We start from the raw sequence: 17,941 nt of genomic DNA, 5'->3' as shown, positions 1-17,941 counted from the left end.
TGTATTAGGTATTATAAGTCATCTAGAGATGATTTAAAGTATACAGGAGGATGCGTGTAGGTTACATGCAAATACTATGCCACTCTATATAAGGGACTTGAGCATCCTCGAGTTTGGTATCCGTGAGGAATCTGGAAACCAATCCCCCATGGATATCGAAGGATGACTGTATGAAGAGCCATGTAATTTGGTTAATTAAAGCTGAATCCATGGGACAGTAGCTTTATGCTTATTACAAAAGTTTCACAGTATTCCACGTGGATTTTTTTTTAAGGTGGTTAAATTGAGCTGTAATATCTATTATAAAGAAACAGAGCTGAAGTCTGTGGCCTTATTTTTTCAGACTGGAGACAGCATGGTAATTCACCATATAATGAGAAGAGCATTTAGCCCTAGAGGCAGCTTCATTCTTGCATTTATCTCTTCTGTGGCAGCAGCTATTTTCTTTGCAACCCTGTCCCTACTGGAATTGCTTCCATAGCGCATGTATCTCTTTGGCTAGGGAAATAGAGATGAATGTTCAAAGCCACCCTAGAGAAGGAGAATGAGAGGGCAGCTCTCAGGTAATGAAAGAACTCCAGACTTGGGGTTAGAGACCTGGGTTCAAATCCCACTTCTCTCACCTCTCAGCCATGAGACCCAGAGCAAGTGTTGTACTCTCTGAGCCTCAGTTTCCTCGTCCACAATGGGACTGAAAAGACATTCTTCACATGGCAGTTGTGAAGATTAAATTCACTCATGCATTCATGAAATATTTATAGAGCACTGACTATATCTATCCCTATCCAAATACACACACACACACACACACACACACACATATATATATATATAACTCTATCTATCTATCTATATGTATCTATGTATATCTATCTATCTACCTATTTATCTGGCACTGCAGTTACAGCAACGAGAAGACAACGCAATCCACGGTACCCAACCTCAAGCAGTTTTTAGTATAGAGGAGAAGACAGGTATTGAATAAGAAGTAAGGAGTGCAATGAATGATACTAACTTCTGACTTTATAGGGATTCGGAAAATGAGTAGAAATCATCTTGTTGAAGACAAAAATGGTAGGAGGCAGGAAGAGTATTCAAAATGGGAGCATGTACGACGATTCTGAGCTATTTGCTGGTGTTGGCTGAGTCAATAGTGAAGAAGTGGGTGATGGGACTGAAATAAGTCTGAATTAGGTAAGATCATAGCTCAGAGGAAATTCTTCCTGAAAATGTGTAACTTGGTAAGTTTCGTCCCAAAAAGGAGCCAAAATTTCATTTAATTTTTTTCAGATATGAACTAAGAACCATAAAGTGAGCTGATTTTTGTGCTTCCTTTTCCAGAACATGGAACACTTAGCAACACTCTGGGCTAATTTGTCTTCCAAACCTCTCTGGTGTTCTGAATCATGTCATATTTTTATTACACCTCAAGCTACTTCTGAAAAACATAATTGGTCTTCCTCAAACAGAATTTCTGAAGTGTCTGTAGTTCCTTAATTAAAATCACACAACTTCTGTAAAGATACAAGTTGTCTAGCTTGGTGGATATCATGTGTATACTGCCATTTATCAAAGCCTATTGTTAAACTAAATAAGGGGCAAAGGAGAGGTGCTGTGGCTAAAACATTAAGGTTTCAATGCCAGTGATGAGAGAAAATGTGGATTTTGCACTTAAAGCAAAATTTAAAAAATCCTATTTGGTAAATTCCAGGGACAATATCAGTATATTCTGCTTTTTCCCATTATGCTGTCCAATATGGCCACCACTAGCCACTTGTAGCTATTTTAAATTCTTTGAAGGCGGGGCGGGGGAGGGAAGGATTGGGAGTTTGGGATTAGCAGATGCAAACCATTATATATAGGATGGATAAGCAACAAGGTCCTACTGTATAGCACAGGGAACTATATGCAATATCCTGTGATAAACCATAATGGAAAAGAATATGAAAAAGAATGTATATGTATGTATAACTGAGTCACTTTGCTGTATAGCAGAAATTAAACACAACATTAATTAAATTAATTAAAATTTAACATGCAGTTCTCGTTCTCACTAGCCACATTTCAAGTGTTCAGTAGCCACATGTGGCTAGTGGTAAGCATATTAGACAGTGCAGATATGGAATATTTTTGTCATCACCGAAAGTTCTTTTGGACAGCACTGCCTTAGAAGGTCTATTTAGCAAAAAGAACTATGAAACGTTCTCATACAAGCCTGGAAGAAATGGGTTTTCCTTTATTCCTAGAGGAACATTAAGAATCTTTACAGTCACTTCTGGAAATGCATCCTTTAAAAAGTAGATACACAGCTAATGGTTAATGAACAAAACTGTTTCTCATGCCATTATTATAGAAATTAATTAATGTAGATGTTCATGGCAAGAGAACAGTTAATGGTCTACAGTTACCAAAATCATATTTTTAGGGAGCCTTTAATGACATTAGTTGGAAAAAAAAAAAAACCAATACAATAAGATACCCAAATGTACTCAACATGGTAATTTCTTGGCAATTAGCTTATGTTGGCTTTTTCAATTTTTTCACATTTTTTTTTCCCAATGAGCATGAACTATTTAGTTGCTAGAGAAAAAAAGTTTTGTTTTTTTTTTAAACTACAAATATTTGCGGTTAAGGGCAGATAGATAAGTAAAATCCAAAGCAAAAAGCAAGTCATTGGTGAATTGCTTTTCTGTTTCAATGGTAAATTGAAAGGTTGGTGCTATTAAAAACATTGTGATGGCAATCTCAAAGTCTAGGACCTGTCTTCAGTCTGTGTTCATTCTTATTACCCATCAGGGATCTAATAAATGTGATTTAGAAGATAAGTGTGTGGGCTGGTGTCATTAAGGCAGGTGATAATAAAGTGAATTACAACACGGCAGGCCATCTGCAGACGGCAAGGAGGAAACCGTTCCAAACACAGAGAGATTGAAATGTCACGGCATAAAAAGCAAGTTAATTTAAAACCTCATCTTTCTTCAGTTAAAACGATCAAGTCATTTGAAAAGTCATTTTCTTATCTTTCATGATTTTAAAATGAAACTCTCAACTTTTTACAAGTAATTTTGATACAATCAGTTTTTTCAAGTTCTTTCTCAACACTCAGGCAGTTCTTCCCTATCATTTTGCAGATGAATCAGCCTAGCTGAAATTTTAGCAATTTTATAAATGCTTCCTAATGTCACACACTGTACATTTTATATATATTTGTAATGTGCATACACATAAATAATGATTTCTATAAAGACAAATGGAATATGTACAAGTAGTTTAATATTAGCTATTATATATCAAACTTTATATAATTTTGTCCAACTTTTTCTTTTCAGGGACTGTATTACATACATGGACATTTTGTAGTTATCTAGTGAATGTGAAAAAGTAGTCAATTGAGAACATTAGCAAGGGGCTGATTTACCAGTTAAATTCTTAGTGAAAAATAAAAATACTTAAACGTAAGACTGGACACTATAAAAGTCTTAGAGGAAAACATAAGAAAAACACCCTTTGACATAAATCACAGCAAGATCTTTTTTGACCCACCTCCTAGAGTAATAAAAATAAAAACAAAAATAAACAAATGGGACCTAATGAAACTGTAAAGATTTTGCACAGCAAAGGAAACCATAAACAAGATGAAAAGACAACCCTCAGGTGGGAGAAAATATTTGGAAAATATACAAACAGCTCATGCAGTTTAATATTAAAAAAAACAAACAACCCAATCAAAAAATGAGTGGAAGACCTAAATAGACATTTCTCCAAAGAAGACATACAGATGGCCAAGAAGCACGTGAAAAGCTGCTCAACATCACTAATTATTAGAGAAATGCAAATCAAAACTACAGTGAGGTATCACCTCACACCAGTTAGAATGGGCATCATCAGAAAATCTAGAAACAACAAATGCTGGAGAGGGTATGGAGAAAAGGGAACCCTCTTGCACTGTTGGTGGGAATGTAAATTGATACAGCCACTATGGAGAACAGTATGGAGATTCCTTAAAAAACTAAAAATAGAATTACCATATGACCCAGCAATCCCCCTACTGGGCATATACCCTGAGAAAACCATAATTCAAAAAGACACATGTACCTTAATGTTCATTGCAGCACTATTTACAATACCTAGGACATGGAAACAACCTAAATGTCCATTAACAGATGAACGGATAAAGAAGATGTGGTACATATATACAATGGAATATTACTCAGCAATAAAAAGGAACGAAATTGGGTCATTTGTAGTGAGGTGGATGGACTTAGAGACTGTCATACAGAGTGAAGTAAGTCAGAAAGAGAAAAACAAATATCGTACATTAACGCATATATGTGGAATCTAGAAAAATGGTACAGATGAACCTATTTGCAAGGCAGGAATAGAGACACAGATGTAGAGAAGAGACATGTGGACATGGGTGGAGGGGAGGGTGGGATGAATTGGAAGATTAGGTTTGACATAAATACACTACCACGTATAAAATAGATAGCTAGTGGGAACCTGCAATGTAGCAGAGGGAGCACAGCTTGGTGCTCTGTGATCACCTAGATGGGTGGGATGGGGGAGTGGTGGGAGGGATGTCCAAGAGGGAGGGGGTATAGTTATACATATAGCTGATTCACTTCGTTATACAACAGAAACTAACCAACGTTGCACAGCAATTATACTCCAATTAAAAAACAATTTATTGGGAGGACTGAGAGTCAATCTGTGACTTACTTGTCATCTGGCAGAGGCCAGTACATTGGCTTTTGGGCTGGAGAATGGGAAAGACATAATTTTAGGCTGGGGGACACCTCTTGAGTAGGGGAAGAACTGGAAGAGAGTGAATTATACAATGTGTGAAGGCACTAAAAGCAAAGTTCATCCATTTTGCAATGTTGTCCATAACCATGGTGGATGCCGTGATCCTAAAAATCATCTTGCCATGGCCCATATGTGTTAGTCTGCTTGGAGTGTACTGCAGACCAGACAAAGGACCCTTCTATCAACTGAGAGCTTGCCAAGTCACCTTTGGTTCATTTGATGATCAAATAATTTGAAACTTTTACATTAATCCCCCTGTGGAGATATTCGTTGCATTTCAGAGTACAGTCAGCCCTCTGTACCTACATGTTCTGCATCCATGGATTCAACCAACCTGGGTGGAAAATATTAGAAGAAAATTCCCGAAGGTTCCAAAAAGCAAAACTTAAATGTCACACTGGCAACAATTTCCATAGCACTTACACTGCATTAGGTATTATAAGTAATCAAGAGATAATTTAAAGTATAAGAGAGGATGTGTAGGTTATATGCAAATACTACACCATGTATATAAGGGACTTGAGCATCCTTGGATTTTGGTAACCACGGGTGGGGGTGAGGGGCTGAAACCAATCCCCTGCAGAGATGTTGGGGACTCTATTTGGATTCTGCATATAAAACAACATTCCAGCATTCCCTCCCCCTCTCCCCCCATTTGGCTGCCAACTGCTTAAGAAGGGTCTAGAAATAGGTTTCTCCAGGTGACATTTCAATCTACTGTTTTGCTCCTTCATGTCCATGACCAGACTGCATATCACTTCTGACAGTCCTCAACTCCAAGAGAGGGAATAAAAAAAAAGACTGCACTAAGTTTCCAAATGTTAATTTCGAATGTAAAGCTTTAATCAGCAAAATGCGGGTGTTAGAAATATTGGAATTGATCTTTTCATTATGCTTCCAACTCAGAAATTATGATAAGATTCATTAGAGAAAAAAGCATCATTCATCTGTTCTTTATTTCCCTGGAACTTGGCATAATGGTCTTGGCTTAGATTGTCATTTAAATTTATGTGTCTTATCATAGCACAGCTGAATTTATTCACATCACAAAGAAAGTCTAAGATACTATGTCAATACATTTACTGAGTGTGTAATGAGTATATGGCTAATGCCAGACTACAATGACAGATATAACCAGCGTCAGCATTTGCAGCCTTATGTCATTTTTCTAATAAATTGTATAACACAATATGGAGACTGTCCTACTTCGAATTCGCTGGGAGAGAGAGAATGGGGGAGGGAGGGTTTGGTCAGGGCACCTGTATCTTTACTTTGGTCCCTGCGCCAGTGCTGATGACGAGTGGAGTCTCTGAAAGTTGTAAATTCTTTTTCAGGACTCTGTGATCCCTTGCTGGTCTAGACCCTCAGCATCACATTGGACTTGTTCAAAGGTTATAGTTCTTAATTCATGTTTACACACCCAGACATTATTTCCAAAGTAAAACCCATGGGGCTGGATTCAAGAGGTTTACAGTCTTGCCTCTCTCCACTAACCCTCCAAGAGCCATTATATGGAGGCTGGGTTACCCAGTGGTATTAGTTTCCTATTGCTGCTGTAACAAGTTACAACAAAGTTAGCAACTTATACAACACAGATTTATTACCTTACAGTTTTGTAGGGTGGATGTTGGAAATGGGTCTCACTGGGATTTGTTTCTTTCTGGAGGCTCCAGGAAAGAATCTGATTCCATGCCATTTCTAGCTTGTAGAGGCCTCCCACATTCTTTGGCTCATGGCCTCCCTCTCTCTTCAAAGCCAGCAACACTGCATCCCTCTGTGTCTTTCTTCCATAGTCACATATCCCTTTGGTTTTATTGTTCAGCCTCCCTTTTCTGTGTTTATATCCCTTCTGACTATGTTGAGCCCCCCCAGCTAATCCAGGTAGTCTCCCTATTTTAAAGTCAGCTGATGAGCAATGTTAATTCCATCTGCAAATTTAATTCCTCTTTGCTATGAAACCTAATATATTCACAGGTTTCAAGGATTAGAACTTGGACGTTTTTGGGAGGTCATTATTCTGGTTATTACACTAGCTCAGACTCTCTTCCCTGAGGGTCATCTTCTCTTTGAAGCCTATTCCAGTCTTTCTTACTGTGGCAGGCAGGCTCTTAGAGACCCATCAATGATTTCTGTCTCTTGATATTCATGCCCTTGTGTAATTCCCTCCCACTGAGTGTGGGAGGGACCTGTGACTTACTTCTAACCAATAGGATGGCAATGGCAGTGGAATGACATGTCCATGATTATGTTCCATAAGATTATAGCTTTCATCTTGATACAGACTCTCTCTGTTGCCTTCTCAGTTTACATGCTTTGATAAAGCAAGTGGCCATGTTGGGGAGGCCCACATGGCAAGGTACTGAGGGCCGACATGCCACAAAGAACTGAATCCAACCAACAACCACATGAAATTGAAAGTGGATCTTTCCTCACTTGAGCCTTCAGGTATGACCTCATCCTCCATCAACACTTTGATTGTTGATGAGAGACCCTGAAGCAGAGGATCCAATTAAGTCATACCTAGATTCCAAGCCCACAGAAACTACGAGATAATAAATGTGTGCTGTTTTAAGCCACTAGCTTTGTGATAGTTTTGTTACAGAGCAATTATTATCTAATGCACTTGCCAAAGGACCTGAGTGGGGAATATCGTAATCCATAAAACAGTTGCTCATAAAGTTGAACCTCAAAAGTGTAGCTTGGGGCTTCCCTGGTGGCACAGTGGTTAAGAATCCACCTGCCAATGCCAGGGACACAGGTTTGAGCCCTGGTCCGGGAAGATCTCACATGCCACAGAGCAACTAAGACTGTGCGCCACAACTACTGAGCCTGTGTGCCACAACTACTGAATCCACATGCCACAAATACTGAAGCTCACACGCCTAGAGCCTGTGCTCCATAATAAGAGAAGCTACCGCAATGAGAAGCCCGTGCACCACAACGAAGAGTAGCCCCACTTGCCACAACTAGAGAAAGCCTGCATGCAGCAACAAAGACCCAACACAGCCAAAAATAAATAAAATAAATAATTTTTTTAAAAAGTGCTTGGAAAAAATAATTTGTTAAAAAAAACACAAAGTGTAGCTTGAAGTGTAGATGCTTGTTACTCAAAGTGTGACTCTGAGATTGTTAGAAATGCAAAAACCCAGGCTCCATCCCAGACCTACTAAATCAGAATCTGCATTTTGACAAGATCCTCTGGTGTTATATATTCACATTAAAGTTTTAGAAATATGGGGATCCCTTTCTCCCCAAGAAGCTCTCCTCTGTGAACTTGCCTACCACCTTTGTAGTTACTAGCCCTGCAACCCACAGGCGTTGGAGGGCACCCTGGTTCAGGCCACAGAAGTCTAGTCACACCCTTATCCTGGATCAATGGGAAATACTCAAGTTACCCCTTCCATGTTAATAGGGAATATCTATTTCAAAAGGACTTATTCCCTTAATATCTAGGCAGAGAATGTGCTGGTATCCTTTTTAAAATTCTACTTCTCTGGGCCCCTGTTGCTCACATAAAACATTGTTGGTATCCTCAGCAATCTTTCAGTCTAGTTGGGAGGATGGGGCATCCCACAGATCTGTAAGTAACAAAACACAACAAGAGAACCAGCTTGCTCAATTTGGGGATAGAACGGCAACTGATGACAGGTGTGGTCAAGAATAGGGTTTACAAAAGAATCGGGACATGAATTGATCCCTAAAGGTGAAGAGCACACAGGACACTGAAGGGTGAGAGATGTTGAAGACGGAGCAGGTAGAAATATTTCTGGGGCCTTTGGTGAAGGTGAAAGTAGACCCACTTGGCTGGAGCACAGACTCTAAGTAAAGGAATAATGAGAGATCAAGGAAATAGAGGTCAACATTGTGGAGAGAGATAAAGAAAGGAAAAAAGAGAGAGAAAGAAATGAAGGAAGGAAAGAAGATGGATTACAATAGGGGCATATTGCTGTTTCAGCCAAGTCATCAAGCTATAACTGATACCACGTTCCAAAGTGAGGTGTGGGTCACTGATTTACCAATGAGGTCCTCGAAAACCAGTAACATGACTCTGAGTTCCTCACTCATAATTGAGGTGTAAAAAGGTTGGAAATAATTGAAAAGGAGTGAGGAGCTTTACAAAGAGTTGCTGGTGTTCTTGGGCATTAACCACAGCCCCCATCACCATCAAGGAGGAGAGAGAGGGGTGTGCTTTATCCTTTACTTCAAGGCAAGGGGATCCTTTGGCAACACTGCTCAGCTTAGTGTGCGTCCCCTTCCTGGTGCCTGTCTTCCAGCTGAAAAGTTTAAATGGTGAGGAATGGCCTGGTCAACTGCTTTGACAATGAAGAAAAGGAGAAGTGGCTTCACTGGAGGAAGGGGTGACTGATGCCCACAGTTTTTTTTTTTTTTTTTTTTTAACATCTTTATTGGGGTATAATTGCTTTACAATGGTGTGTTAGTTTCTGCTTTATAACAAAGTGAATCAGTTATACATATACATATGTTCCCATATCTCTTCCCTCTTGCATCTCCCTCCTTCCCACCCTCCCTATCCCACCCCTCCAGGCGGTCACAAAGCACCGAGCTGATCTCCCTGTGCTATGCGGCTGCTTCCCACTAGCTATCTACCTTACGTTTGGTAGTGTATATATGTCCATGCCTCTCTCTCGCTTTGTCACAGCTCACCCATCCCCCTCCCCATATCCTCAAGTCCGTTCTCCAGTAGTTCTGTGTCTTTATTCCTGTCTTACCCCTAGGTTCTTCATGACATTTTTTTTTTCTTAAATGCCATATATATGTGTTAGCATACGGTATTTGTCTTTCTCTTTCTGACTTACTTCACTCTGTATGACAGACTCTAGGTCTATCCACCTCATTAAGAATAGCTCAATTTCGTTTCTTTTTATGGCCGAGTAATATTCCATTGTATATATGTGCCACATCTTCTTTATCCATTCATCCAATGATGGGCACAAGTATGAGATTAGATCACTCCCTAACACCATACACAAAAATAAACTCAAAATGCATTAAAGACCTAAATGTAAGGCCAGAAAATATCAAAATCTTAGAGAAAAACATAGGCAGAACACTCTATAACATAAATCACAGCAAGATCCTTTTTGACCCACCTCCTAGAGAAATGGAAATAAAAACAAAAATAAACAAATGGGACCTAATGAAACTTCAAAGCTTTTGCACAGCAAAGGAAACCATAAACAAGACCAAAAGACAACCCTCAGAATGGGAGAAAATATTTGCAAATGAAGCAACTGACAAAGGATTAATCTCCAAAATTTACAAGCAGCTCATGCAGCTCAATAACAAAAAAAACAAACAACCCAATCCAAAAATGGGCAGAAGACCTAAATAGACATTTCTCCAAAGAAGATATACAGACTGCCAACAAACACATGAAAGAATGCTCAACATCATTAATCATTAGGGAAATGTAAATCAAAACTACAATGAGACATCATCTCACGCCAGTCAGAATGGCCATCATCAAAAAATCTAGAAACAATAAATGCTGGAGAGGGTGTGGAGAAAAGGGAACCCTCTTGCACTGCTGGTGGGAATGTGAATTGGTACAGCCACTATGGAGAACAGTATGGAGGTTCCTTAAAAAACTACAAATAGAACTACCATATGACCCAGCAATCCCACTACTGGGCATATACTCTGAGAAAACCATAATTCAAAAAGAGTCATGTACCAAAATGTTCATTGCAGCTCTATTTACAATAGCCCAGAGATGCCCACAGTTTTTTGGAGCAGAGACTGTGAGGGGGTCTAGGGTCCTGTCTACAAGGGCATCTGGAGAGGCAAGCAGCCCTCAGGGAAAAGAAGCCAGAAGTACCACCGGATGCCTAGAGCCTGAGGAAGGAGTGAAGAGACATCCAGAGAAGACGTCCCCCCTCTTTGATGAGAATTGAGGAAGATAGATTCCTGGGCTGGAAGGCGATATGGTGGCTGCAGATGTCTCCAAAGAACCCTTGAAAATTTGTAAAAGAGCAAAGTCTGCATTTAACCCCTTCCTTACCAGTTAAGCTCTGATGAGTGCTCTAAAGTGGAACTTTCTTGTCCTCTCTTCTCTTCTCCCTCACAGCCCAAGCCTGTGAAGGTAAAAAAAAAAAAAAAGTGGTCAGCAGGATGAAGCTGTTGAACAGAAGGACCTGACAGGGAACGAGAGGAAAAGGCCGAGCTCCCCAGGATGCAGACACAGATGGAGACTTGCATGCACAAGGCTGATTAGGGAGGACCCCCAAGACTGACTCTGCGGGGGGTGGTGAGTGGGATGGGGCAGAGGAAGACGTTGAACTGGGGTACAGTTGTTTGTTACAGAGGCCGCAGCCTTGCCCATGGGGTACTACTAGAGCTGGGTTGCCCTTCTGAAGTCATCCCTCATTGGCAGAGGGGCTCTATCCTCCTTTACCCCACTAACCCATCACTGGATAAGGGCTGCCCCTGGGGAGGAGGCAGCTCTCTTTTGCTGAGGCCAATTTCCAGAGAGCCTCTCAGCTGAGAACTCTCAGGACCAATCCTCCGGCAGCTCTGGGACAACTGGGGGGAACATGCCCGTGGATGGCAAACACAGCATCACTACACTGACAACACCGTCCTCCCAGTGCATGCATCCTGTCTGCAGGAGCGTGGGCAGTGGAGAGGGAGGAGTTTTGGTTTTTTTTCACATCTTTATTGGAGTATAATTGCTTTACAATGGTGTGTTATTTTCTGCTTTATAACAAAATGAATCAGTCATATATATACATATGTTCCCGTATCTCTTCCCTCTTGCGTCTCCCTCCCTCCCACCCTCCCTATCCCACCCCTCCAGGCGGTCACAAAGCACCGAGCCGATATCCCTGTGCTATGCAGCTGCTTCCCACTAGCTATCTACCTTACGTTTGGTAGTGTATATATGTCCATGCCTCTCTCTTGCATTGTCACAGCTTACCCATCCCCCTCCCCATATCCTCAAGTCCATTCTCTAGTAGGTCTGTGTCTTTATTCCTGTCTTACCACTAGGTTCTTCATGACATTTTTTTTTCTTAAATTCCATATATATGTGTTAGCATACGGTATTTGTCTCTCTCTTTCTGACTTACTTCACTCTGGATGACAGACTGTAGGTCCATCCACCTCATTACAAATAGGTCAATTTCGTTTCTTTTTATGGCCGAGTAATATTCCATTGTATATATGTGCCACATCTTCTTTATCCATTCATCCGATGATGGACACTTAGGTTGTTTCCATCTCTGGGCTATTGTAAATAGAGCTGCAATGAACATTTTGGTACATGACTCTTTTTGAATTACGGTTTTCTCAGGGTATATGCCCAGTAGTGGGATTGCTGGGTCATATGGTACTTCTATTTGTAGTTTTTTAAGGAACCTCCATACTGTTCTCCATAGTGGCTGAACCAATTCACATTCCCACCAACAGTGCAAGAGGGTTCCCTTTTCTCCACACCCTCTCCAGCATTTATTGTTTCTATATTTTTTGAGGATGGCCATTCTGACTGGTGTGAGATGATATCTCATTGTAGTTTTGATTTGCATTTCTCTAATGATTAGTGATGTTGAGCATTCTTTCATGTGTTTTTTGGCAGTCTGTATATCTTCTTTGAAGAAATGTCTATTTAGGTCTTCTGCCCATTTTTGGATTGGGTTGTTTGTTTTTTGTTATTCAGCTGCATGAGCTGCTTGTACATTTTGGAGATTAATCCTTTGTCAGTTGCTTCATTTGCAAATATTTTCTCCCATTCTGAGGGTTGTCTTTTGGTCTTGTTTATGGTTTCCTTTGCTGTGCAAAAGCTTTGAAGTTTCATTAGGTCCCATTTGTTTATTTTTGGTTTTATTTCCATTTCTCTAGGAGGTGGGTCAGAAAGGATCTTGCTGTGATTTATGTCATCGAGTGTCCTGCCTATGTTTTTCTCTAAGAGCTTGATAGTTTCTGGCCTTACACTTAGGTCTTTAATCCATTTTGAGCTTATTTTTGTGTATGGTGTTAGGGAGTGATCTAATTTCATACTTTTACATGTACCTGTCCAGTTTTCCCAGCACCACTTATTGAAGAGGCTGTCCTTTCTCCACTGTACATTCCTGCCTCCTTTATCAAAGATAAGTTGACCATATGTGTGTGGGTTTATCTCTGGGCTTTCTATCCTGTTCCATTGATCTACCTTTCTGTTTTTGTGCCCGTACCATACTGTCTTGATTACTGTAGCTTTGTAGTATAGTCTGAAGTCAGGGAGCCTGATTCCTCCAGCTCCGTTTTTCGTTCTCAAGATTGCTTTGGCTATTCGGGGTCTTTTGTGTTTCCATACAAATTGTGAAATTTTTTGTTCTAGTTCTGTGAAAAACGCCAGTGGTAGTTTGATAGGGATTGCATTGAATCTGTAGATTGCTTTAGGTAATAGAGTCATTTTCACAATATTGATTCTTCCAATCCAAGAACATGGTATATCTCCCCATGTATTTGTATTATCTTTAATTTCTTTCATCAGTGTCTTATAATTTTCTGCATACAGGTCTTTTGTCTCCTTAGGTAGGTTTATTCCTAGATATTTTATTCTTTTTGTTGCAATGGTAAATGGGAGTGTTTTCTTGATTTCACTTTCAGATTTTTCATCCTTAGAGTATAGGAATGCCAGAGATTTCTGTGCATTAATTTTGTATCCTGCTACTTCACCAAATTCATTGATTAGCTCTAGTGGTTTTCTGGTGGCATCTTTAGGATTCTCTATGTGTAGTATCATGTTATCTGCAAACAGTGACAGCTTTACTTCTTCTTTTCTGATTTGGATTCCTTTTATTTCCTTTTCTTCTCTGACTGCTGTGGCTAAAACTTCCAAAACTATGTTGAATAAGAGTGGTGAGAGTGGGCAACCTTGTCTTGTTCCTGATCTTAGTGGAAATGCTTTCAGTTTTTCACCATAGAGGACGATGTTGGCTGTGGGTTTGTCATATATGGCCTTTATTATGTTGAGGAAAGTTCCCTCTATGCCTACTTTCTGCAGGGTTTTTATCATAAATGGGTGTTGAATTTTGTCGAAAGCTTTCTCTGCATCTATTGAGATGATCATACGGTTTTTCTCCTTCAATTTGTTAATATGGTGTATGACGTTGGTTGATTTGCGTATATTGAAGAATCCTTGCATTCCTGGAATAAACCCCACTTGATCATGGTGTATGATCCTTTTCATGTGCTATTGGATTCTGTTTGCTAATATTTTGTTGAGGATTTTTGCATCTATGTTCATCAGTGATATTGGCCTGTAATTTTCTTTCTTTGTGACATCCTTGTTTGATTGTGGAATCAGGGTGATGGTGGCCTCATAGAATGAGTTTGGGAGTGTTCCTCCCTCTGCTATATTTTGGAAGAATTTGAGAAGGATAGGTGTTAGCTGTTCTCTAAATGTTTGATACAATTCGCCTGTGAAACCATCTGGTCCTGGGCTTTTGTTTGTTGGAAGGTTTTTAATCACACTTTCAATTTCAGTGCTTGTGATTGGTCTGTTCATCTTTTCTATTTCTTCCTGATTCAGTCTTGGCAGGTTGTGCATTTCTAAGAATTTGTCCATTTCTTCCAGGTTGTCCATTTTTTTGGCATAGAGTTGCTTGTAGTAATCTCTTATGATCTTTTGTATTTCTGCAGTGTCAGTTGTTACTTCTCCTTTTTCATTTCTAATTCTATTGATTTGAGTCTTCTCCCTTTTTTTCTTGATGAGTCTGGCTAATGGTTTATTAATTTTGTTTATCTTCTCTAAGAACCAGCTTTTAGTTTTATTGATCTTTGCTATCGTTTCCTTCATTTCTTTATCATTTTTTTCTGGTCTGATTTTTATGATTTCTTTCCTTCTGCTAACTTTGGGGTTTTTTTGTTCTTCTTTCTCTAATTGCTTTAGGTGCAAGGTTAGGTTGTTTATTCGAGATGTTTCCTGTTTATTAAGGTAGGATTGTATTGCCATAAACTGCCCTCTTAGAACTGCTTTTGCTGCATCCCATAGATTTTGGGTCGTTGTGTCTCCATTGTCACTTGTTTCTAGGTATTTTTTAATTTCCTCTTTGATTTTTTCAGTGATCACTTCATTATTAAGTAGTTTATTGTTTAGCCTCCATGTGTTTGTATTTTTTACAGATCTTTTCCTGTAATTGATATCTAGTCTCATAGCGTTGTGGTCAGAAAAGATACTTGATGCAATTTCAATTTTCTTAAATTTACCAAGGCTTGATTTGTGACCCAAGATATGATCTATCCTGGAGAATGTTCCATGAGCACTAGAGAAAAATGTGTATTCTGTTGTTTTTGGATGGAATGTCCTATAAATATCAATTAAGTCCATCTTGTTTAATGTATCATTTAAAGCTTGTGTTTCCTTATTTATTTCCATTTTGGATGATCTGTCCATTGATGAAAGTGGGGTGTTAACGTCCCCTACTATGAATGTGTTACTGTCGATTTCTCCTTTTATGTCTGTTAGTACTTGCCTTATGAATTGAGGTGCTCCTATGTTGGGTGCATAAATATTTACAATTGTTATATCTTCTTCTTGGATCGATCCCTTGATCATTATGTAGTGTCCTTCTTTGTCTCTTCTAATAGTCGTTATTTTAAAGTCTATTTTGTCTGATATGAGAATTGCTACTCCAGCTTTCTTTTGGTTTCCATTTGCATGAAATATCTGTTTCCATCCCCTTACTTTCAGTCTGTATGTGTCTCTAGGTCTGAAGTGGGTCTCTTGTAGACAGGAAATAAATGGGTCTTGCTTTTGTATCCATTCAGCCAATCTGTGTCTTTTGGTGGGAGCATTTAGGCCATTTACATTTAAGGTAATTATCGGTATGTATGTTCCTATTCCTATTTTCTTAATTGTTTTGGGTTCGTTATTGTAGGTCTTTTCCTTCTCTTGTGTTTCTTGCCTAGAGAAGTTCCTTTAGCAGTTGTTGTAGAGCTGGTTTGGTAGTGCTGAACTCTCTCAGCTTGTGCTTGTCTGTAAAGGTTTTAATTTCTCCATCAAATCTGAATGAGATCCTTGCTGGGTAGCGTAATCATGGTTGCAGGTTTTTCTCCTTCATCACTTTCAATATGTCCTGCCAGTTCCTTCTGGCTTGCAGAGTTTCTGCTGAAAGATCACCTGTTAACCTTATGGGGAGTCCCTTGTGTGTTATTTGTTGTTTTTCCCTTGCTGCTTTTAATATGTTTTCTTTGTATTTAACTTTTGACAGTTTGATTAATATGTGTCTTGGCGTATTTCTCCTTGGATGTATCCTGTATGGGACTCTCTGTGCTTCCTGGACTTGATTAACTATTTCCTTTCCCATATTAGGGAAGTTTTCAACTATAATCTCTTCAAATATTTTCTCAGTCCCTTTCTTTTTCTCTTCTTCTTCTGGAACCCCTATAATTTGAATGTTGGTGCGTTTAATGTTGTCCCAGAGGTCTCTGAGACTGTCCTCAGTTCTTTTCATTCTTTTTTCTTTATTCTGCTCTGCATTAGTTATTTCCACTATTTTATCTTCCAGGGCACTTATTCGTTCTTCTGCCTCAGTTATTCTGCTAGTGATCCCATCTAGAGTATTTTTCATTTATTGTGTTGTTCATCATTGTTTGTTTCATCTTTAGTTCTTCTAGGTCCTTGTTAAATGTTTCTTGCATTTTGTCTATTCTATTTCCAAGGTTTTGGATCGTCTTTACTATCATTATTCTGCATTCTTTTTCAGGTAGACTGCCTATTTCTTCTTCATTTGTTAGGTGGGTTTTTTCTTGCTCCTTCATCTGCTGTGTGTTTTTCTGTCTTCTCATTTTGCTTATCTTACTGTGTTTGGGGTCTCCTTTTTGCAGGCTGCAGGTTCGTAGTTCCTGTTGTTTTTGGTGTCTGTCCCCAGTGGCTAAGGTTGGTTCAGTGGGTTGTGTAGGCTTCCTGGTGGAGGGGACTAGTGCCTGTGTTCTGGTGGATGAGGCTGGATCTTGTCCTTCTGGTGGGCAGGTCCACGTCTGGTGGTGTGTTTTGGGGTGTCTGTGGACTTATTATGATTTTAGGCAGCCTCTCTGCTAGTGGGTGGGGTTGTGTTCCTGTCTTGATAGTTGTTTGGCATAGGATGTTCAGCACTGTAGCTTTCTGGTCGTTGAGTGAAGCTGGGTGCTTGTGTTGAGATGGAGATCTCTGGGAGATTTTCGCCATTTGATATTATGTGGAGCTGTGAGGTCTTGTGGACCAGTGTCCTGAAGTTGTCTCTCCCACCTCTGAGGCACAGCACTGACTCCTGGCTGCAGGACCAAGAGCCTTTCATCCACACGGCTCAGAATAAAAGGGAGAAAAAGTAGAAAGAAAGAATTAGTAGAAGTAGAAAGATAGAAAGAAAGGAGGGAGGGAAGGAGGGAGGGAGGAAGGAAGGAAGGAAGGAGGGAAGGAAGGAAAAAAAGAAAGAAGATGAAGTAAAATAAAGATAAAATATAATAAAGTTATTAACATAAAAAATTATTAAGGTAAAAACAAAATGGACGGATAGAGCCCTAGGACAAATGGTGAGAGCAAAGCTATACAGACAAAATCTCACATAGAAGCATACACATACAACTCACAAAAAGAGGAAAAGGGGAAAATATCATATATCTTGCTCTCAAAGTCCACCTCCTCAATTTGTGATGATTTGTTGGCTAAAGGAGGGAAGGAAGGAAAGAAAGAACGAAGATAATGTAAAATAAATAAAGTTATTAAAATAAAAAGTAATTATTAAGAAAAAAATTAAAAGAAAAACAAAAAAAACCCGGATAGAACCCTCGGACAAATGGTGGAAGCAAAGCTATACAGACAAAATCTCACACAGAAGCATACACATACACACTCACAAAAAGTGGAAAAGGGGAAAAAATAATATATCTTGCTCCCAAAGTCCACCTCCTTAATTTGGGATGATTCGTTGTCTATTCATGTATTCCACAGATGCAGGATACATCAAATTGATTGTGGAGCTTTAATCCGCTGCTTCTGAGGCTGCTGGAAGAGATTTCCCTTTCTCTTCTTTGTTCTCACAGCTCCCAGGGGCTCAGCTTTGGATTTGGCCCTGCCTCTGCTTGTAGGTTGCTGGAGGGCGTCTGTTCTTTGCTCAGACAGGGTGGGGTTAAAGAAGCCGCTGATTCGGGGACT

The 17,941-nt window shown here is 39.6% G+C and overlaps 1 protein-coding gene across 1 annotated transcript in view; it reads right to left on the bottom strand.

The window, feature by feature from the left end:
- Positions 1-17,941, bottom strand: part of PGM2 (phosphoglucomutase 2) — a 153,173-nt gene that overhangs the window by 134,010 nt on the left and 1,222 nt on the right. Inside the window, exon 2 of the mRNA XM_079920692.1 lies at positions 10,829-10,901. The gene's annotated coding sequence lies outside the window, so the exon portion shown is untranslated. The remainder of the gene's footprint in view (positions 1-10,828; positions 10,902-17,941) is intronic.

This window comes from Stenella coeruleoalba (genome assembly GCF_951394435.1).
Source record: "Stenella coeruleoalba genome assembly, chromosome: 4".
In the NCBI taxonomy this organism is placed as follows: Eukaryota; Metazoa; Chordata; class Mammalia; order Artiodactyla; family Delphinidae; genus Stenella; species Stenella coeruleoalba.
This window is presented reverse-complemented; position numbering and strand designations above follow the sequence as displayed.